Source organism: Pleuronectes platessa, chromosome 3 (genome assembly GCF_947347685.1).
Source record: "Pleuronectes platessa chromosome 3, fPlePla1.1, whole genome shotgun sequence".
NCBI classification, from domain to species: domain Eukaryota; kingdom Metazoa; phylum Chordata; class Actinopteri; order Pleuronectiformes; family Pleuronectidae; genus Pleuronectes; species Pleuronectes platessa.
The window spans coordinates 1,102,352-1,126,286 of NC_070628.1; the positions used below are offsets into that span (position 1 = coordinate 1,102,352).

The 23,935-nt window shown below is 45.7% G+C and overlaps 1 protein-coding gene and 1 long non-coding RNA gene across 12 annotated transcripts in view; both read right to left on the minus strand.

Annotated features, from left to right (window-relative positions):
• Positions 1-23,935, minus strand: part of LOC128431920 (NACHT, LRR and PYD domains-containing protein 12) — a 237,406-nt gene that overhangs the window by 113,224 nt on the left and 100,247 nt on the right. The gene's annotated exons all lie outside the window — the stretch shown is intronic.
• Positions 124-5,076, minus strand: LOC128432259 (uncharacterized). The gene is made up of 6 exons (XR_008335028.1): positions 4,958-5,076; positions 4,367-4,549; positions 3,662-3,748; positions 3,471-3,535; positions 465-612; positions 124-231 (listed from the first exon to the last, which is right to left on the minus strand). It is a non-coding gene; the product is annotated as an uncharacterized LOC128432259 (long non-coding RNA).

Sequence of the window (23,935 nt, forward strand, 5' to 3'; positions counted from 1 at the left end):
AAAATTAAAGAAATCAACACAGAGGATAGCAATATCTGTTTGACTTTAATCAGTAGCTGGTAATCGGCAGCCTGACTTATTCAAACACATTAATACTACAATTAATGAGGCAGGGCCTTCTATCAGGTCTGCTGCTTGGTGTGATGGAGACATGAGGTTAGCATCAGGAGCGGAGGCTGCAGGAGGGACCGTGGAGCTGAGGCACACCTGTACTGCTTCTCTTGAGAAGAACTGAAGGACACAAACAAACCATAGTGTTAAATTATGAAGATGGTTCCCTCTGATTTTTTTTTAAAAACATAAACGTCAGACAGGCCACTAAAAACTAAAAATGCTGAAGCTAACAGCTACCCAACAGCAAGCTAATGCCTTCCTAAGGCTGCCAGGGAGTAGCAAGAGTAGCATTGTAGCAAGAGAGTGTAGCTAATCACAGCCCTCACAGTTCTTCATCAGTGGAGAAGTACCTCGCCATGTTTTCATCTTCAGAGGAGTCATCCAAAGACTGTGCTGCTGTTCCAGAATATGTCAGGCCCGCTGCAGCCTGCTTGGCTTGAACTCTGAGCACGAAGAGTAGGCCCTCACGTCCCGTCTCAGTAAATGCATCAGTACTGCCTGAGATTATATGATAAAAGACAAAAACGTCTCAATTGTGCGTTTGTGTTGTTGGGACCTACAGCCACAGAGAACCATAAAATGAGGACTGGTGGAAGATTCCACTCCAGCCTAAAGTACGGGGGGGGGAGCAGGCTACAGTTGAAACTGTCAATGACCCCTGCTGTGTCTCTAGCCGCGCCTCAGATTTTGAACTCTGACCTTCCTATTGGCCTAAGACCCTTAGTCCTGCTAGAAGGAGTCACCTCTAAGGTGCTATTTAAGGGCAAACACACCGAAAGTAGTTCTTTCCAGTTCCACTCACATTAGAGCTAGCATCTCCAGTTTAGTTCTCAGTGATCCACAGGACACAAAGGAAACAAACTTAACAGCTGTTTGATTTTTCATAAGTTTATTTTAAACTTATCTTTTCGTAGTTTCACTTTTAGTTTAAAGCTACTTTTTCTAATCCAGTTTAAGCTTAACTTATCCTTTTTTAGTACATCGTAAGCTTATTCTTTCCTATTTTTACTTAAAGCTTTTAATCTGAATAGCGCGCGGCAGAAACTCCCCCTCACTCGCTGGCCGAGAACAGAGACACTTTCCCCGCCATCCACGGACAATCCGGCGACGGTTGTTCCTTCCTGCAGACGGGCAAAGACCTTGCCAAGGAGAACGAGAAGAATTTTCTCCGATTCGGCCCAGCGCAATCTCGCCGTCGCCCCCAGCGGCTCCGCGATCAGCGGCCCGAGGCCAGGACATCATCCACTTCCTCCTTCCGGGATTCGCGCTACTCCGGTCGTGCACGAAACCCCGCGAAGCAACACGAAGTAAGAGACATATGTCTGGGCAGAGTCTAGTTTAATAATTAGCGTGTTTTTATATGATTGTACTTTTATAGAAAGACCGCCGTGTCGATCTTATTGTGAAAAGCGCGCGGTGACGATCCGGCGCTTCCTGTTTGATTCGTGTTTCCGTCAGGCCGATCTCACAGAAGACGTGCATCTGTTAAAAGACACCTCTTACGTAGCTGGATTGCCGGCCTCACTGTGTGATCGCCTCTGACGGCGTTTTTAAGATCATCTCCGATCTGTGTTACTATATGTTTCTCTCTTTCTCTCTCTTGTATTCTCTCACATCCGCCGACATACACATCCTCGCCCACGCACACACACATAGTCGCATTACATATAGTCATTCTGATATCAAGGAGGGCCTGAACGCACCTCGACGCCATTCGGCGCTAAAGCTAAGCTAAGCTAAGACAAAGAATCCCTTTGTCCTCCCTCGACCTTTGTCCCACGTGTGTTTAAGTCGGCCATCTTTGACCATCTTGACTCTAAGTTACGTGGTCCTTCGACCATTGATTGCAATACACATCGAGGCCCGCCCTCCATTCGGACTCTAAATTCCTTAGGCGACTCCGCCATTTTGAGTTGTAGTCCTGGTGTATATTACATCACCAATTTTGTAGTCAAACCCCCAGGGTTAAGCCGGCCCTCTTAAACTTCGTGAGTCATCGACCCCCCTTTTCCCTCTCTCTCTCACACACACATACACTTCCCCCCACTCACACACACACACACACGAACACACACATAGCCCTATCAGAAGGATTGCAGTGTGATCAATTGTGCTAAATGTGCTGCGACTGTATTGGATATAGCGGATTGTGTTAAATGAAGAATCATTTGGAACAACTTTGACTTTTATATCTTTTTAATAAACCCCTTTTATACTTAAAGTATTTGAATCTTGTGATTATTGGTACATGTTTATGTGAACACAGTTGGATAACGATAGCCAGTGCTTGAACTCAAACCCTTCATCGTTTATTATATAATCCCTAATATTAACTATTGAGATTATTAATTTAACTTTATCAGATGAGACTGATACTTATAGACTGACTCGTTGGTCCCTGTAACCAGGGTGGTGCCCCTTCTCGAGTATTAATATAGATAGTAGCATTCTTAAATTGACGATTTTATTGTTGTGACTAATTATTTCATTATTCTTGGTTGATAACCTTATCATTATTAATTGATAGCTTGTACTTTCTAAATTGATAATTACTTGTTTTTCATTAGTAGTTGTTATTCATTGATTGATTATTCTTAAAGTTTACATTAATTATTTAATTATTCTTAATCAATAAACTTTATCATTCTCAAATTAGTGATTTAATAATTCTTAATTGTTGAACTTCCTTATTTACTCAATAATGGTTTTATTGTTATTTGATTACTGATCATCTTCAATTAATAATCTAATTATTTTGTTTAATAAATAATCTTTATTGTTTCAATAATCATATTCCATGATTATTGATAATTAGCCAACGTCGAGTCCCCCTACTATTGCACAACAGTGTGTATGTATACATACACACATACAAGGCTTTCTTTTCTACAGAAATATTTTTCCTGAGTTGATGACTCTGCTTATTGCCATCTAGAATGTGAAACCAAATATATTTTTTGGTGTACCCATACAAGATGTCCAATGTAACACCAATAAAATCCAATCTACTACACTACGGTTTTAATGCCTCTGCAATAGCGAGTCGCCGGAGGCATAACTGCATGTTTTCGGATTGTCTAACTTTGTATTTGTCTTAAAGTAAAAAGGTCAAGGCCACACTGACCTCATCTTATGGTTTCAGTTGTCAAGAGATACAGTGTCATTTATATGAGAGAAAATATGTAGAAATATGTAGACGGACACTGCTCATACAACGCAGTGTGGTAATTCTAGTGTAGTTTTTTTGTAATAAATGGGTTATCTATTTTTACAATCTACAAAAAGTTATCTATACATTTGGTCACAGAATGTTACACAAATAAATTGGCATTAAAGTTGGCATCTTGCTGTCTCACCAGTCTGACGATGCAGCTGAAGCGTCCATCAAGGGCTTTCTGCAGGTAATTTGGATTGTTTGTTTCTTTTGACGAGGAGAATAACATGAATTCATACCGATATCAGTTTACAATCAAACCTTTTGTGTTGACCTTGTTTAAACAGAGTCAAAGGACATTGTACAACAATGACACACATTTTCCCACAGTACCTGTCGTTCACTACTGAACTTCTGACACCCATTACTGGACTGTGTCTTCCTGTAGAGTGGTGATGTTCTCAACGTTCTTTTCACAGTCTGTCAAAACAAAATTAGAGTTACAAATGTTAATGCCCCACAACCCATTGCAGATACGGTTGTATTTGCACACCACATCGGATCAAAACAAAACTGCAGTCTGTGAAACAAGCAGTTTTGGTAGATATAAGGGAAATGCTAATATTTCTACATGAAACATATTCAGTCCCTTAAGCAAAATAACAATGATGGCAGGCCGCAACCTCGATGCCTTTGTCTGCTTTGCTTACAGACTAGTTTGCGGAGTCTCGTGCTGCCGCCCACTGACCGATACATCATCGCTCTTTTCTGAAACTAATGAAGGCAAATTCACACATGTAGACAGAAATAATCAGTATAAATTAAAAGGTGTAAATATTGCTAACATTATGTTTGATGGGGGTCATCATTATACATAACAGAGGAAAACTTTGCACATGTATTCCTTAAATTTACTTGCCTTCCTGTGGAAAAAGTTGTTTTCCCAGTTAAACAATCACAGCAGGGAAGCATGATTGATCAAAATTCTTTCAGTGTGATATTAACTTGTATTTCAGCAAGCGTACTTTGGGGATTTAATAAAATGTGTATTTGGCACATTATATAAAATGGTGTTTCTGGTATGTAACTTAAAAGTACCTCTTTAATGGTAGGATCATTTCTCTCCCTCATCTTCCTCATGGTACGTGGATGATGGTAGTGGGCTCAACCCGGCTTCTCTTTCTCTCCAGGCTGCCCTTCCTGCTCTTCATCAAGCAAAACAAAGTGTTCAGTCCAAGTTGTTGACGTTAATGAAACTCCTGTAGCTTCACTTTGATCCTCCTTGATTAAAAAACAGAACATAGCAATTGTTTTATAAAATGAATCGCAACTCCATAACATGGAAACATTATTGTCATAGTGCATACTATACATTAAACCAAATTGACCTGATATTGTGGAGTAATGGTAGAGAAATACACTCCTTATTAATCTAAAGCATTCATAAATCAAATTCATGTTTATATTTATATTGTAGCGTCCCTCAATGATGAGCTAAGTGTCTTGAACTGCTTTCAACAACCATGTATTCACCTCCCAGGTAGCACAGGCTACCGTGGGCTGAAGCATGTGGCTAACAATGGCGTATTAGCTGATGAACAGCGTCCATAGTGTGGATTGACGGACTCTCTCCGCACTCGGACTGTAAACCTAGATCGTAACGATCTTTAAAAACAATAAACTACTTACCTGACAGAAGGAAGATGACATCGTGGTCTTCCAAGCGCTCCGTGTTTATGACGCAGCCCCGAGTTAAAAGGACTGGTTGTTTACAAATAGGGTTTTTACGACAGCCACACGTCATGTCCGCTCGCGCACTCGGTCTGGTCGCGCCGCTCGGGCCGCTCGGCTCGCGCACTCGGGCCTCGGTATGAGCAGACTCGCAGGTTCCTTCTCATTAGAGATGTAATCTAGCCTCAAATATTACTATTATATAACATGAATAACATTCAAGATCACTGAAGGACACCACGCAGGGACTGTGATTTAAACACCAAGCTGCGCCGTGGTGGCATGGCAACCGTCATAGCAACGATAAAAACATGCGTGATAACTATTAAAATATTTATCATAAGCACAAATTGGCTGAAGACTGTGGAAGCAAAGAGCACATTTCTCGCTAGAAATGGTGTCAGAATGTATTTTTATGCCCAAACTAAGTTACAAAATTATATTTTTATCTGAAAAAACAGGGAATCTCCGCCATGTTTTCCTCTCCGCAGACGGGAGCTTGAGAGTCACGTGACGTGAGAACACGCCAATGCAAAACAATGGGAGGACTAAATGTTACCATCTCACAATCTGAGAGGCCAGATTGTGAGATGGTAACGTCGTTCCAAGTGGACCAACGTTGCCATTGAACGTTTTCTGATGAGACTGGGTTGGTTATTTACTGACACTTTCTTAGTGATCAGGAGCAGGTGAGTGCAGGTGAATGGAGTTGATGAGGTGGACGTGACTGACAGGCTGGGTGAGTGACAGATGACTGAGGGACAGTGAGCAGAGCAGAACTGAGACAATTTAAATAAATAATGACCCAATAAGGAAGAAAGTCTGAAAAGTGAAGAAGGATTTAAGGACCTCAGAGTCTCCAGTCGACAGTTTGGACTCTCCAGTCCAGAACACAGCAGCTTCACTCCTGAATCCAGCAGCTTGTTGTTACTCAGATCCAGTTCTCTCAGATGTGAGGGGTCTGACTTCAGAGCTGAGGCCACGACTTCATAGTGAGTCTCTGAGAGTCGACAACCACTGAGTCTGTAATTAAAGAAAATATCAAATCTGTGAGAATTAAATCAGAAAACACAACATTCATACAAAACATGATCATGTGACCCTCACCCTGGTAAATCCCCTCTTTGTTAAAAAACTCCTCTGAGACACACACACACACACACACACACACACACACACACACACACACACACACACACACACACACACACACACTGAAACACACTGACACACACTGACACACAATGAAACACACACACAAACACACCCACACACACACACACACACATACACTGACACACACACACACACACATACACACACACTGACACACACACACTGACACACACTGACAGACACTGACACACACTGACACACACACACACTGACACACACTGACACACACACTGTGACGGCCTGCTGGCCTGTACCTTTCCATGACAGGTGTCTAACCCTCTGTTTGTGTCCCTGGTCTCCGTGTGCAGTGCTGCTGATTGGAGGTAACGAGCCGTAACTGGGTGCACCTGGTACGCAGGTGAACAGGACTCCTTGAAAGCTCTGGCTCCTCCTCCTCCTCCTCGGGGGGGCTCGACCTGCAGCAGACACAGGCTGAGCGGGGGGGGCTTGGGCAGCATCGGGGGGGGGGGGTCGTGCTGAGCATTCGTTTTGTCTTGTGCGTTGTTTTGTTTGAATATCTGCACCTCTGAGATTCTACAATAAACCCATCCTGGAACCTGGTAAAACTACCGTCCGCTCTGTCATGACACTGACACACACTGACACACACTCACACAGACTGACACACACTCACACACACACACACACACACACACACACACACACACACACACACACACACTCTGATTGAACATGTTATTGATCATGTCTGGACTCACCGAGCCTTCCTGCAGTTCCTCACAGCTGGGATCAGTCTCAGTCGACCCTGGTATGTTGTGTTGAACTTCCTCAGGTCCAACTCATCCAGAACCTCCTCTGACATCTGCAGCATGTAGGCCAGAGCTGAGCAGTGGATCTCAGAGAGTTTCTCCTCTGATCTGTTCTCTGACGTCAGGAACTGTTTCATCTGCTGATGAACTGAGTGGTCGTTCATCTCAGTCAGACAGTGGAAGATGTTGATGCTTCTGTCAGGAGAAATGTCATCACTCTTCATCTCCTTCAGGTTGTTGATGACTCTCTGGATGATCTTTGGATTGTTCCCTGTCCAACCCAGCAGGTCTCCTAAGACTCTCTGGATGATATTTGGATTGTTCCCTGTCCGACCCAGCAGGCCTACTAAGACTCTCTGGTTGGACTCCAGACTGAGGCCGTGAAGGAAGCGAACAAACAGGTCCAGATGACCATTCGTACTGGTGAGGGATTTCTCCATGGTTCTCTTCAGGAGGTCATCCAGGGAGGAGGTACCCCATGTGTTCCCATATGTTCCCAAGAAGTTGTTGAGTTCTTCTGTGTTCCTCTCGGTGTAACAGTGGAACATGTAGACTGCAGCCAGAAACTCCTGAACGCTCAGATGAACAAAGCAGTAGACTGATTTCTGGAAGATCACACACTCTCTTCTGAAGATCTCAGTACAAACTCCTGAGTACACCGAGGCCTCTGTGACATTTAGACCACACCGCTCCAGGTCTTCTTGGTAGAACATGATGTTTCCTTCCTCCAGATGTTGAAGTGCCAGCCTCCCCAGCTTCAGGAGAACGTCCCTGTCAGCCTCCGTCAGCTGCTGTGGAGTCGTCTCATGTCCCTCACCGTACTTGTTGTTCTTCCTCTTTGTCTGAACCAGCAGGAAGTGTGAGTACAGGTCAGTCAGGGTCTTGGGCAGCTCTCCTCTCTGGTCTGTGGTCAACATGTGCTCCAGAACTGTAGCACTGATCCAGCAGAAGACTGGGATTTGACACATGATGTGGAGGCTCCTGGACGTCTTGATGTGTGAGATGATTCTGCCGCACAGCTCTTCATCACTGAATCTCCTCCTGAAGTACTCCTCCTTCTGGGCCTCAGTGAAGCCTCGTACTTCTGTGACCCTGTCAACACATGCAGGAGGGATCTGATTGGCCGCCGCAGGTCTGGAGGTTATCCAGACGAGAGCCGAGGGAAGCAGATTCCCCCGGATGAGGTTTGTCAGCAGCACGTTGACTGATGACCTCTGTGTGACCTCAGACACAAGCTCCCTGTGGTTGAAGTCCAGAGAAGGTCTGCTTTCATCCAGGCCGTCAAAGATGAACAAAGGTTTACAGACAGCGAGCGTCTCTGCAGTGAGCTTCTGTAACGCTGGATGGAAAACATGGAGCAGCGTGAGAAGACTGTGCTGCTGGTCCTTCACCAGGTTCAGCTCCCTGAACGAAAGCACAGCCAGCAGACCCACATCCTGGTTCTCTAAACCCTCTGCCCAGTCCAGAGTGAACTTCTGCACCGAGAAGGTTTTTCCAACGCCAGCGACGCCGTTGGTCAGGACGACTCTGATGCTGCTCTGCTGGTCAGTGGAGGCTTTAAAGATGTCGTGGACCTTGATGGGAGTGTCCTGGAGGATCTTCTTCTTGGAAGCCGTCTCAAGCTGCCTCACCTCATGTTGAGTATTAACCTCTTCACTCTGTCCCTCTGTGATGTAGAGCTCAGTGTAGATCCTGTTGAGGAGGGTTCTACTTCCTGTTTCATCACTTCCTTCAGTCACATGTTCACATCTCCTCCTCACACTGAGCTTATGTTCATCTGAAACCTCCTGCAGACCACGATCTGCTGAAAGACAAGAAACAATGTGAGAGACAGAGAATCTGAGAATCTGCTGATTGTTTTCATCAGATACAGAAAAACTACAGAAAATAAAAGCTTTTTAACTTTGTGCTTTTCTAACGATGTTAAATGTTGATGCTGTATGAAGGAACAAAATAAAACCACATGTGCTGTTGTCAGAAGTGAAGACATCAGCAGACACATGTACAGTGCTGCTCTGACCGGCTGTCTGACCTCCAGCTCCTGTTCTGGATCTTTGTCCACACTGGGGACAGGAGGAGTCTCCTGAAGAACCAGACTGGTCCCAGTATGAGGTGATGCACTGTCTGCAGAACCAGTGTCCACAGCTGGTGGAGACTGGATCCTTCAGGACGTCCTGACACGAAGCACAGCAGGACGACTGCTCCTCCTCAGAAACATGACTCCTCTTCCTCTCCCTGTGAAGACATGTCCTGATAACTCACATGTCACAGTCACAGGTTGTCATCACTTCTGTCAAGGAGGTTTTGTTTTCACCCAGTATGTTTGTGTGTTGGTTGGTTCGTTAGTGGGATTATAAAAAATGACAGATTACCAGTAAACTTGGTGGAAGGTTGTGGTCTGTGAACCAGATCGGGGGGGGGGGGGGGGGGGGGGGAGTTCCTCTTTCACAGACAGGTTCAGAGGACTGATGTTTACCAGTGTGTGGAATTTGGTGCAGATCCAAATCCAAATGAGTCTCTAGTGGATTTCAAAGTGGTTTCATAAGGAGCGTGTTGTAACGAGTGCAGACAGGTGTGTGGATCCAATCGCACGACTCGGAGACACAAGAAGGTGCAATTAACCAGCTTTACTGTAGAATATTGGTACACGTCACGGCAGTCCAAACACGGGTACAATAATTCCACAGGAGACAGGCAGCGGCAGAGTTCGTAATCGTTCCAGTCCAAGGTCGGTACACGGGAGGGCAGTTGATCACAGGACAGGGTATCCGGCAGGGAAAAGGCAGAGACGTAAACCGTTAAGCAGGCAGGGATCGGTAACAGGAAGGCTATCAGGAGGAATTGCTGGAACGCTAGGAACATTGAGAAACAAAGACGAACTGGCAACGCCACACAGGAACGCACAGACTAAATACACCGGGTGATGAGGACCAGGTGCAAACAATCAGGGAGGAGCTGACAATCACCCAGGTGGAACACACACACACGAGGGAGGGAGTGAGGAGTCTGAAACGAGAGGAGAGGTGAGTAAACAATAACAACAACACATAACAAGAATAAGTTATAAATCTCCAGCCAACTTAACTTAATAAACTGGGCTGGCCATAACAGTACCCCCCCTCCTAGGGACGGCACTGGACGTCCCAGGCTCGTCAGGATGTAGACGGTGGAAGTCTAGAATGAGGTCCGGGTCAACAATGTTCTTTGTAGACACCCATTTCCTCTCTTCAGGGCCGTACCCCTTCCAGTCTACCAAGTATTGGCGACCGCGACCGCGGCGGCGAACAGCCAAGAGGCGTTTGACTGTGTACAACGGCCCTCCATCGATGATCCTGGGAGGAGGAGGAGGCTTGGTGGGAGGAACCAACGGGCTCTCCAATGCAGGCTTGATCCGGGACACGTGAAAAGTGGGATGCACCCTCATAGAACTGGGCAGCTGGAGTCGCACTGCAGAGGGGTTGATAATCCTGGAGATGGGGAACGGACCAATAAACCGAGGAGCCAACTTGCGGGACTCCACACGTAGGGGAATGTCACGAGTAGACAGCCAGACTCTATTGCCTGTTTTGTACGTGGGTGCATGGGTCCGTCGTCGGTCCGCCGCCCCCTTTGTACGGACGGAGCTTCTTAGAAGGACCTCCCGGACCCCACTCCAGATCCTACGGCACCGATGGACGAACCTCTGGGCAGAGGGAACATTGACCTCCTCCTCTAAGTCGGGGAACAGTGGAGGTTGGTAGCCATAGGCACACTGAAATGGAGACAGGCCGGTAGATGCACTGGGTAATGTGTTGTGTGCATACTCCACCCAGATGATATGATTGCTCCAGGTGGCCGGGTTTTGAGAGACCAGGCATCGTAGTCCGGTCTCCAACTCCTGGTTCATCCGCTCCGCTTGACCGTTTGACTGGGGATGGTATCCGGAGGAGAGACTGACTGTGGCACCGAGGAGGGAACAGAACGCCCTCCAGAACTGAGAAACAAACTGTGGACCCCGGTCTGACACCACATCCTTCGGAAATCCATGAATGCGAAAAACATGCAACAGAACAGCCTCTGCAGTCTCTTTGGCTGAAGGCAGCTTGGGCAAGGGAATAAAATGAACCATCTTTGAGAATCTATCAACAACTGTTAAAATAGTGGTGTTACCTTTCGAAGGAGGCAACCCGGTAACGAAGTCCAGAGAGATGTCAGACCAGGGGCGATGGGGCACAGGAAGTGGCTGCAGGAGACCAGAGGGTGGCCGTCGCGAACTCTTGTTCCGAGCACAAACAGGACAGGCCATCACATATTCCCTGACCTCTCTCTCCATGGATGGCCACCAGAAGCGTTGTTTGACCACAAAGAGAGTCCGCCGTATCCCAGGGTGACAAGAAACCCGAGAGGTATGGGCCCAATGGATGACCTGGGAACGAAGTAGAATCGACACAAACAACCGGTTCGGGGGACATCCGTCCGGCACCTGACCATTAACATTTGCCTGTCTGACCCTCTGTTCAATATCCCAGGTAACGGCCCCTATCACACAGGATGGAGGCAAGATAGTAGAGGGAGATCTCGGGGCAGAACCAGGGTCAAACAAACGAGACAGTGCATCTGCTTTTGTATTCTTTGAACCAGGACGATAGGACAGTGAAAAATTAAAGCGATTAAAAAATAAGGCCCACCTGGCCTGTCTGGAATTTAGTCGTTTGGCGGAACGGATGTACTCGAGATTCTTATGATCAGTCAAAACCAGGAACGGCTGTTCTGCCCCCTCCAACCAATGACGCCATTCTTCCAGAGCCACTTTAATAGCTAGTAACTCCCTATTCCCAACATCATAATTTCGCTCAGCGGGCGAAAGTTTCCGAGACAGAAAAGCGCAGGGATGGAGTTTCTTGTCCACTTCTGACCTTTGCGAGAGTATGGCCCCGACTCCTACGTCTGAGGCATCAACCTCCACGACGAACTGAAGATTAAGGTCCGGGAGCGTGAGGATTGGGGCAGTAGTAAATCTCTCCTTTAATCTTTGAAAGGCTCTCTCAGCCGGTAGTGACCACTGAAACCTTATGTTCGAGGAGGTCAGTTTATGCAATGGAGATGAAATAGTGCTAAAGTTCCTAATGAAACGTCTGTAAAAATTTGCAAACCCCAGAAAGCGTTGGAGATGTTTGCGAGAAGTGGGAGTAGCCCACTCTGTCACTGCGCTCACCTTCGCCGGATCCATCTGGATGTTGTCTTGAGAGACGATGAACCCTAGGAAGGCGACAGAGGACACGTGAAATTCGCATTTCTCTGCTTTAACAAAAAGTTGGTGGGTGAGAAGGCGCTGAAGAACCTGGTGAACATGCTGGACATGAGTCTCCTCATCTGGGGAGAAGATGAGGATATCGTCTAAATAAACAAAGACATATTGGTTCAACATATCCCGAAGTACGTCGTTAACTAATGCCTGGAAAACCGCTGGTGCATTACATAACCCAAATGGCATTACCAGGTACTCATAGTGACCACTTGGGGTATTAAAGGCTGTCTTCCACTCATCCCCCTCTCTTATCCTCACCAAGTGATAGGCGTTCCTCAGGTCCAGCTTGGTGAAGACCTTAGCATTCCTCAAAAGCTCAAACGCAGAGGAGATGAGGGGCAGAGGATATCGATTCTTGATGGTAATCCCATTTAATCCCCGATAATCAATACATGGACGGAGCGTCTTATCCTTTTTGGCCACAAAGAAGAACCCAGCTCCAGCAGGAGATGAAGATGGCCGAATGAGTCCTGACGCCAGGGAGGAGTCAATATATTCCGTCATAGTTTTTACCTCCGGTGAAGATAAGGAATAGAGGCGCCCCCTAGGGGGTGAAGTACCTGGTAGCAGGTTAATGGCGCAGTCATAAGGTCGATGAGGTGGTAAAGAGGTAGCCCGTGTCTTGTTGAAGACCTCCTTGAGATCTAGATAACATGGGGGAACTCGGGAGAGATCTGGGAAATCAGCGTCCGATGAAATCGTGCGGGGAGAGTTGACCGCAGATCGAGACGCAGGAAGTTCTAGATACTTGGGAGAAGAAACATCAGAAGAGTGGAATATCTTGGATATAGACACAGCACGAATGCAGGTTACAGAACAGTTTCTGTCCCAATTTGTTATTTCCCCTGTGACCCAGTTCATGTGGGGGTTGTGTTTAGAGAGCCATGGAAAACCCAAAATGAGAGGGTGTGATGGAGAGTCAAAAAGAAAAAAGCTCAAAACTTCAGAATGTTCCCCGGAAATAATCATCTGAATTGGATCAGTCCGGTGCGTTATTTTACATAATAAACGTCCATCTAGGGCGTGAGCCTCCAATTGCTTTGGCAGAGGAATTAATTTTAAATTTAATTTCTTCGCTAACCTCCAGTCCATAAAATTCTCATCAGCCCCAGAGTCAACCAAGAAAGGATAACTGACAGTCTGAGAAGGTGTGATGAGCTTGGCTTGCATGACAGGTCGAACAGAAGACACAGTAGTGTGACTCACCAGTGTATATCTTGCCGTTGCCTGGTCCTTCACTGGACAGTTTGAGAGGTAGTGACCCTTCTGCCCACAATAAATGCATCTACCCTCACGGAGTCGACGCTGACGCTCCTCTGGACTGAGCTTTGTGCGTCCCAGCTGCATTGGCTCCTCCGCTCCAGCATAAGGCGCTGTTGTGCCGGTCATAGGTGTGAACCGCGCCGGAGCTTGCCAGGACTGCTGAGCGGAAGTCGACTGCCCCCTCTGGACAGGAGCAGAATACTCCGGTCTGGATCTCCCACGGTCCTGGAGACGTCTATCGATCTTGACCACCAAAGCAATGAGCGAGTCCACATCTTCTGGCAACTCACAGTTGATGAGTTGATCTTTAATGGGCTCTGCTAACCCATATAAGAACGCATCGAACAAGGACTCCTGATTCCACCCGCTATCGGCTGCCAATGTGCGGAATTCAATGGCGTAATCCGAGACACGCCGATTGCCCTGGCGAAATCCCATCAGTGCTCTCGCCGCCTCTCGACCGGGATTAGTGGAGTTGAAGATCTTGCTTAGAGTTTCTGTAAACAGCTGAACCGAGGAGCAGATGTGTGAGTTTCTTGACCATTCAGCTGTCGCCCATCTCTCTGCTCTGCCAGAGAGGTACGAAATCACGTACGCCACCTTGGAACGTTCCGTCTGGAAAGCTGGCGCATTCAACTCGAAATGAAGCCCACACTGAACCAGAAATGACCGACAGTCGCCAGAGTCCCCGGAAAATCTTTCGGGACGTGAGAGACGTGGCGGGACAGCAGGCGGGGAAGCAGCGGGAAGTGGAGCTGGAGCTGGAGCTGGGACCGGAGCTGGAACAGCACTCGGAGTGATGAAGGTGTCCAGACGATCCATGAGCCTTTGGACCTGAGTAGTCAAGAAACTAACCTGGCCGTGAATGCTCTCCTGGCGCTCCGACATCCCCTGCATCTCGAGGTGAACTGCATTAAATTGTTCCTCCGTCTGCTGCAGTAATGGTGCCGGCAGGACAGTGCGCCCGGAACCGGAGTCGGCTGAATCCATCTTATTGGCCAGTTCGTACTGTAACGAGTGCAGACAGGTGTGTGGATCCAATCGCACGACTCGGAGACACAAGAAGGTGCAATTAACCAGCTTTACTGTAGAATATTGGTACACGTCACGGCAGTCCAAACACGGGTACAATAATTCCACAGGAGACAGGCAGCGGCAGAGTTCGTAATCGTTCCAGTCCAAGGTCGGTACACGGGAGGGCAGTTGATCACAGGGCAGGGTATCCGGCAGGGAAAAGGCAGAGACGTAAACCGTTAAGCAGGCAGGGATCGGTAACAGGAAGGCTATCAGGAGGAATTGCTGGAACGCTAGGAACATTGAGAAACAAAGACGAACTGGCAACGCCACACAGGAACGCACAGACTAAATACACCGGGTGATGAGGACCAGGTGCAAACAATCAGGGAGGAGCTGACAATCACCCAGGTGGAACACACACACACGAGGGAGGGAGTGAGGAGTCTGAAACGAGAGGAGAGGTGAGTAAACAATAACAACAACACATAACAAGAATAAGTTATAAATCTCCAGCCAACTTAACTTAATAAACTGGGCTGGCCATAACACGTGTTGGTTCTTGGTGGAGGTCTGAGCTCTTTGAGTGATTCTGAGAGATTAGTCACCAACTTCAATGAAGCTGTGTCCTAATGCAGGGGCCACACTAGAGGAAACTAGATCCTCTTCAGAGCAGGTCCCAGTAGAAACAGTCTCTTACTCTGTGTGTGAGGGTCCAGGTTCATTACTGAAGAGTAGAGGCTGTCCCATGGACATGTCACTCTTCAGAGACAGACAGCTGGACCCTGGAGACTCTGCTCTCAGTCTGTGGTCCTGACCTCTGCAAACACAAACATGTTTTTATTCAGAACACATCATTCACTGGTTCATTCTGTGAGGATTCAGTTTGGAGCTTCACATGTTTGTAGCAGGTCTCTTACTTTGTGGTTGAGGGTTCAACTTGCTCTGAAGTGTCCTCGTCCATGTTGCACCGGCTGCGGCTCAGTTGTGGTTCAGGCCACGCTGCTCTTCTAGATATTCAAGGTCTGGTCTATTTCCTCTGGTTCTGCGCTCAGTTTACAGCAGAACACAGTGAAATGATCTTTCACACCAGTTTCAATGTTTATCTGTTGAAAACGTCACAAACACAAATATTCGCAACAGAGAGTCTCTCTCTCTCTCTCTCTCTCTCTCTCTCTCTCTCTCTCTCTCTCTTTCCTGACATGTGACCTACATTATTTTGGGGATATTTCAGTCAATCACTTGATTTATTCAGTTTCAACCATTTCATTGAGAATATTATTAAATTAATAATATGAATATATTTTTTAGGGAACCAGTCAATAAGGGTGTGGAGGTGTACTATTGTACAAGTTCAATAATAAAGTTCCTTTTCATGTAATATTGGTTTCTGTCATTTTTAATTACATCAATAAACCTGCATAGCCACAATGAACTACATTAAAGTTAATTAATACAAGCTTGTAAAAGTTCATGTGTCCTTCAACCCCCGGCCACTAAGAGAAGGAAACTCAACATCTAGAATCATGTTCACGTCATAAAGGCTGGAAATGAATTACAGAACTTTATAGACAGTAACACTGAGAGCACATCAGTCACAGCTTGAAGCAGCTCTCTGTGTCTCCACTCAGTTCTATGGCTTTGTGCCCAAATGAAGGTCAAACACAAGCAACAACTTTATATTCACTTTAAAACTCACACAAAACCAGTATGAAGTTATATATGTGTGTGTGTGTGTGTGTGTGTGTGTGTGTACCTGGCTCTGCAGGTTGATGTTCCTCACTCCTCAACCAGTGAGTCCAGAGCTTTACTGGGATCCACAGTGAAGACTCTGGACTGGTTGGTGACCACTGCTGTAACGTATGATTGTGAAAACACGTTGTGTTATTAAACACTTGATGAACAGATGAAGATAAAAAGTGAAGCTGTGAGTTAACTCTGTTAATTAGTCCTTTGAAGTCTCTTTGATCCAGACCTGCTGTTCACATCTGTCTCTGGGATCCGATCACATGACGTCTGTCACCAGGTGTGAACTGACATGTTAGAGTCATGTGATCAGCAGACGGATGTTAACAGCAGGTGTGAGAGTGAGACAGTGAAACTTTCAGAAAGTTGTGTTCACACTCACCTGCTCACTTTCCTTCCTTCTGCTCGTCCAGGTGAAAATGGAGTCTGACCGCTCCCTGTTCTCAGGCTCCTCCTCCCTGTGGAACCAGTTCACTCTTGATTCCACCCAGTTCAAAGTCCAGTTCATACCCATGAAGATGAACTGGTTCACAGTTCATGTTTTATTGTGATGTTATGATGTAGATAACAAACTTAGGATCATGTATTTAGTTCATAATGGACGGTGTGGGATCATGAATCCAGATCTTCACTTTCACACTGAGTCCTGACTGGGAGCGTCTACTGGGACTGAGCCGTCCAATTATTATTATTTATTTATTTGATTAGGACAGTGCACATTAATCAATATGTCAGCCAGAGCATCAATATAAATATGCCGGAGTTAGCTTAATTGCTAATTTTCATCCGTTGTCCTAAGGCAAGTCAAGAACATAAAAACAACATATCAGTATACAAAATAGATTAAAAAAACACTTTTACACACAAAATAGGTCCCCATATCAAGAGTCCATGTTAAAAAATTAGAATGACCAAAGGTTACATATGAGAGCAGGTCTGGCTTGCTACTAACCACTGTTTAAGGTTTTTTCTAAAGGTGGTGTAAGTGGCACAGTCTCTAACATGTGTTGGTAATATATTCCAGGACTGTGTTCCTCTGATGGACACCACCATTTGACCAAATTTGGTCTTGCGGCGTTGTATTTCGCAGTCACCTCTAGTTAGTGCTCGTGTATTTATTGTAGGGGATTTCTTCTTTATAAAATTCTGTAATGGTGGAGGGGCTAGACCGTTCAGAACCTTAAAGATTAGACAGACATCCAAAAACAGCTGAAAACTATCGAAGTCCATGATTTTGTGTTTATTTGTAATTTTACAATAATGGTAGTATATAGGTTTTTTGTCTAGTGTTTTAAGAGTTCTCTTGAATAAAGATTTGATTGGTTTTAAAGTGCTCTCAGATGTATGTGACCATGTTGTGTAACAGTACGAGATGTGAGTAAATATCATTGCATGCATATAAGTCTTTGCTGTCTCCATAGTCAGGAAAGGTCTTATATACTTGAAATTTGATAAATTAAATTTAATTGTGTTTTTAACTTTCTTAACATGCTGCTTAAAATTAAGGTTAGAATCGAAGATGACCCCGAGGTACTTAAAATATTCAACCACCTCAAGTCTCTCACCACCAACCATGACTGATGGTTGCTGTCCCGCAGTTGACTGTCGGGAGAACAACATACAGACAGTTTTCTTTGTATTCAGATGTAGACAACAGTTTTGGAGCCAATGGGACACTGGCACCATGGCTCCTGAGAGTACTGCAGCAGCGTCTTTGATTGAGCTGGCATGACAGTATAATACAGTATCGTCAGCATATAGTTGCATTTTAATATTTCTACAGACATCTGGTAAGTTATTGACATACAGGCTGAATAAAACAGGGCCCAATATTGAGCCCTGTGGTACTCCAGCAGAACAAGTTAGATAAGAAGATAATGAATCACCAATTTGAACTGCCTGTTTCCTGTCTGACAGGTATGATTTCATCCAACAGAGGGCGCTGTTTGAGAAGTTAAAATGGGTTAATTTGGCAATAAGCAAGTCATGATTGATGGTGTCGAAAGCACGCTTTAAATCTAGAAATACCGCAGCTACAAAGCCGCCTTTATCCAGCAGGCTTTTTAAGTTTTCCAGGAAATAGCAAGTAGCAGTCTCTGTTGAGTGAAGTTTCCTAAATCCAAACTGCATTGGATGAAGAGTGGCATAGCCATTATTTAAGTGTTCCGTCAATTTTCTGGTAACCCATTTCTCTGCTATTTTGGAAATTATGGGCAAGATACTTATTGGTCGATAGTTCTCAGATTTTGTTTTGTCCCCAGCCTTAAAGACTGGGGCGACCCTAGCAATCTTCCATGTTGATGGTACCGCTCCTTGTTTTATGGATAGATTTACAAGATGTGCAATTGGGTCAGCAACAGCCTCTTTATGGGTTTTCAAAAAGTCACTAGTAAGACCAAATGTATCTCTGGCCTTTGAACTTTTTAGGGATGAGATTATTTGTATTACCTCCAGGACAGATATTTCTTCAATGCTAAACATTGGTTTGCTTGCATCAATGAGATTCATCATGATGTTTAAATGAGCCTCAGAAACTCTGGAGTCAAACACGTCTTCATCATGTGAACTCGATGAAGACGTGTTTCCTTGCGATCGGTCTGATCCGTCAATAGTTTGTTAAAATGTGGAAAACTCCCAAACGGCCCAACTCCATCAAATGAAGCCTGAGCTCAAACCCATGTTTCCTCCTGTGAGTTGAAGGTTGTTATATTTGGTGTTGGAGCTGAATGTGTGACTCAATCTGCAGAACTCTGCCACGTCAGGTCACATTCATACAGTCCAGTCACAGTGTTGGTTTATAGATCTACAGAAATACAGCTGCATTGTGTTGCATCATTTGACCGTTGTGTATTTCAATAACTGCTGTGACTTGCATCCCAACAGTAACAGTGTTTGACCACAAGGTGTCAGAGTACCTGGCTGCAGACAACATGGTTTTCCCATCAACTCTAAACTGGATTCACTGGAATTCAACCATAGAAACTACTTTCTATGAAAACAAGAAATAAAACTGACACGAGTGTAAATTTATTTCACAGAAACTTGACCAAAGCCTTGATCATCTTTTCATTGGATTTATTTGACATGTAAGTTGTGATTTAGTGTTTTATTCACATACAGTATAAAACAAGTTGATCTCAAAGCTTATTGGAGAATCGTGACGTTAAAAAAACAGTTTTTATTTGATTCAAAGAAAAACACACGTTTGTTTAAGTATAAACACAAAATACTAAACTCTCACACGTGAAGGAAGAAAACCATAGAAAAGGAAATGGGAGAGAGATTTTTGATTTTTCACAAACACTTTATTTACATATTCTTCATTTTTACAAAACACTTGCTTACAACATTACTCAATAAATACAAAAAGATGTAAAAATACTCAGTCTGTTAAAAAGTGTGTAGAGGACAGCTCATTGTTGGTGATGGTGCAGAGTATGTCATTAAAACACCAAATTCTTTTAAAAGACTCGAGATCAGATACCATTGAGTCTGGCCCGGAGGTTTACCCCCCCCCCCCCTCCCCCCCGCTTCCTGCCCGTCTCTGTTCTCTACCCGGTTCTTTCTACTAATGTAAATGTCCATCTTGGCCTCACCTGAGAGGTGGTTCAGGAGCTGCCACTTATCTTTATCTGTTTTGTTGTAGGCAGCTCCCATGATAAAAACCTTCTCAGTTAAAAGAGCGAAGAAACTTGTCAGTCTCTTGCACTCAGTAAAAACGTGATAAATCGTCTCACGCAGGTCGCAGAATGGACACTTGTTAAGAACGGTGGGATTAAGAATAGAAATAAAAGCGTTGGAAGTGACGGCGCCGTGTAAAATTCTCCACTGGAGGTCGCCTGTTCTTTTCTTGAGGGGAGGTTTGTATAAAATCCTCCACTGGGGGCTGGGTCCATGACCCCCCCCCCTCCGTGACCACACAGTGGGGGGTCTGTTGCTCAGTCCGGTCTGGTGGATGCTTTTCACACAGTTTCTGTACAGTGTCTCTTTGTCTGCTCTGTGAATTGTTAGTTTGTGTGTGTTTATTTCAGTTAGTAGGGGGCCGGTCTTTTCTCCCAGGCCTGGGCTCAGGATAATATCTGGGTAGGGGTCTGCAGCCTCTGGTGTGGTTTCCCCCCTCTGGTAGACCCTCAGGAGGTCCTTTTCCCGGATGGAGAGCCTCTGGGTCCAGAGCTCCAGGATCCTCTGGGCCATCCGGGTAGACTGCAGCCCCAGCAGGGAGCCCAGGGCCTGGGCGTTGTTGAGTGCCGGCCCCACTGCATCCACCAGCTGCTGTAAGGTCACCGTTCCAGACCGGGTCAGCGCCGCCATAAGGCCGGGTGTTGTTGTGCCGCTGACGTCCAGTCTGGCTCCATTTACGAGTGGTTCTCTCAGCAACCAGTACAGAGAGTCTACTTTTTGACACCTTGTTTTGTTAAAAAGGGCCCATGATTTAAAAACACCTTGATAAAAAGGAGGCAACCCACTTAATTTTAATAATTTAGAATCTGTTAAAAACAGAGCATCATCCAACCCCAGGTTATTGGCACGCCTAAGGATGCTGCTGGCCACATCTCTCCACACCAGACCTGCTGGACCTGTGAGGTACTTTTTAATGAATTGAATTCTAAAAGTTGCAGTCCGGCTGGCCAGGTGGACGAGGCCCTGTCCCCCCTCCTCCCTGGCTAAAAACAGCACCCCCTGTGGCCCCCAGTGTAGACCTCCCCAGAAAAAATCCACAATTTTTTTCTGTATTGTATCAAGCAAACTTGGGGGAGGGTCCACACACATTAGACGGTGCCACAGTTGGGATGCCACAAGATTATTTAAAACCAGTACCCTCCCTCTAAGAGACATTTTTGGGAGCAGCCATTACCATTTTAACAGTTTGTTTTCTATTTTTTTCTGTGACGTTCTCCCAGTTCTTCTTATGTATGTCGTCGTTTCCTAAAAACACCCCGAGGTACTTTATCCCCTCCCTCTTCCATTTCAGGTTTTGGGGGAGAACTGGGAGACCTCCAGGCCACTCCCCGACCGCGAGGGCTTCGCTTTTATTCCAATTGACCCTCGAGGCCGATGCCATGCTAAAATCATTTAAGATTTTGGCTAAAACATCTACATCTGTCTGGTCTTTAATAAAAACAATAAGATCGTCGGCATAAGCCGATAAAATCATGTTGCCACTAAAACCAGGATAAAACACACCTTGGATGCTAGAACGTATTCTGCGGAGGAGAGGTTCCAGGGAGAGTGCGTAGAGCATCCCCGACAGAGCACAGCCCTGCCTGACACCTCTACCTACCCTGAAAGGAGCACTCAGACTGCCGTTGATCTTTAACACGCTCTCAACGTCACGGTACAGCACCTTGATCTTAGCTATGAAGCCAGCGCTGAACCCAAACTTCCCCATCACTTTCCACAGGAAGCTGTGTTCAACGTGGTCAAAAGCTTTTTCTTGGTCTAGGGAAATCAAGCCTATATCTACATCTAATGAACTGGAGGCATCCAAAAGGTCTCGAATGAGGTGGACATTGTCCACCATGGACCTGCCGGGCACGCAGTAGGTCTGGCCCCTGTGAATGACCTGCTCCATAGCCTTCCCCAGCCTGGAGGCCAGTGCTTTGGACAGAAGTTTGTAATCCACACAGAGCAATGACACAGGGCGCCAGTTCTTGATGTCCTGCAGGTTCCCCTTCTTCGGGAGCAGTGTGAGGACCGCCCTCCTGCAGGACACTGGCATGGAGCCAGCTGCCAGACACTCATTAAAAACCTGTAAAAGATCGTGTGATAAAATGCCCCAGTAAGCTTTATAAAACTCCGGTGTCAGTCCATCAATGCCAGGAGCCCGCCGTCCCTGCATGCCCTGCAGGGCGGTCAGCAGCTCCTGCATCCGGAGGGGGGCAGCGAGCTGTGAGTTGGACTCTTCTGAGATCTGAGGTAGTTCTTCACAGAACTCCTCCCTGCCTGCGTGTTCTTCCTCAGAAGAGTACAGTGCTTCATAAAAACTCACAGCCCGCTCTCTGATCTGGCTCCATCAGCTCTTCCCCTGTGTCTGAGAGCAGGGTGTGGATTACTCTCCTCTGCCCGTTCTTTTTCTCCAGACTGAAGAAGTAGCTAGTTGGAGCATCCATTTCACTGATGTTCAGGAACCGAGACCTGACTAACGCGCCCTGTACTTTACGTTCTAACAGGTCGGCTAAAGCCATTTTTTTTTCTTTGAGGCTTTCAATATAACCTCGATTTCCGGTGGACTCACTTAAATGTTCTAGTTCCACTATGTCGGTCTCTAGATCTTTCATAGATCGGGTGGCGTCTCTTGTGACATTGAGGGTGTGTTGTTGACACAATAAGCGTATTTGTGTCTTACCGTGGTCCCACCACTGCCTAAGATTACTAAACTCGCCCTTCCTCTGTCTAAAAACACCCCAGAAATACGTAAGAACATCTGTAAAACTCTTATCAAATGTTAAAACAGAATTAAAATGCCAATAGGCGCTCTTGGTTAAAACATTCCTGATAAACACATGACATAAAAGCAGGGAATGATCACTAAAACCAGCCGGCATGATGGCGCAGCTTTTAAAAATGTTAAAATGATGTTTAAAACAATAAATCCTGTCTAACCTGGCTGAGGAGATCCTACTCTCTCTGATGTGGGACCAGGTGTACTGTCTGCAGTCTGGGTGCATCCTCCTCCACACGTCCACCAGGCCGTGAGAGCGGACCAGCTGCTTTAAGGCATGCTGAGAGGCTGGATGAGGCTCTGCGTGGTTGCGGTCTAAAATCGCATCTTCAGTGCAGTTAAAATCCCCCCCCAAGAATAAAAAATCCTCCATGGCACAATCATTAAGAATCTCACTTATTTTTAGTAAAAAGGGCTTCCTCTCCGCACCGGTTGCTGGAGCATAAACGTTAATAAAAACAGCAGTGAAATGGTGGAACTGAGCTTTGGCTAAAAGAAGCCTCCCCTGGATCACATGTTTGACCTCCAGCGAGTTCGGTTTAAAAGCCGTGGAGAAGAGGAAGCCCACTCCTGCGCTCAGGGAAGTGTTGTGACTTAAAATGGCATCCCCTCCCCACTCCCTCCTCCAGTCAGACTCATTATTAAAATCACTGTGCGTCTCTTGTAAAAACATGACATCAATTTTTTCCATTTTCATAGTTTCATAAATACAGGTTCTTTTCTTTTGATCTCTTGCACCGTTCACGTTTAAAACCCCAACTTTAAAAACATCCATGTTGTTTAAAATGTTAGAAACAAAAACAGAAAACAATAAATTAATTAATACAACCATTGCTGTCCTTTCCATCACTGCTCAGTTGTCTCTTTGCTCTGAGCACCAGTTTTTTTACTCTAAAAACTTCCTGGTCTGTGAGGCCAGACTCCTCCCTCTGGCTGACGTGGAGTCTGGCCGAGGAAATAAAAAGACCGAGATCTGGGAAGTGCTCCTCCAGTTTGAGTTGCTGATTCTTTGTGTGCTGTAAAAAGGATTTAAATTTATCTACACTAAGGGTTTTCTTCTTTTGGCTGCTGTTAAAAGGCGGAAAGTCTCTGCTGTCAGACACACACTCACTTTCACTCACATCACTCTCCATTTGTACTTTACTGTTTTTGATTCAGTTAAAACTGTCCTAGCTGACCTCCTACGTTTTACTGTTAAATTGCTTGATCTCCTCACTCCACACCATCCTGCCCTCAGC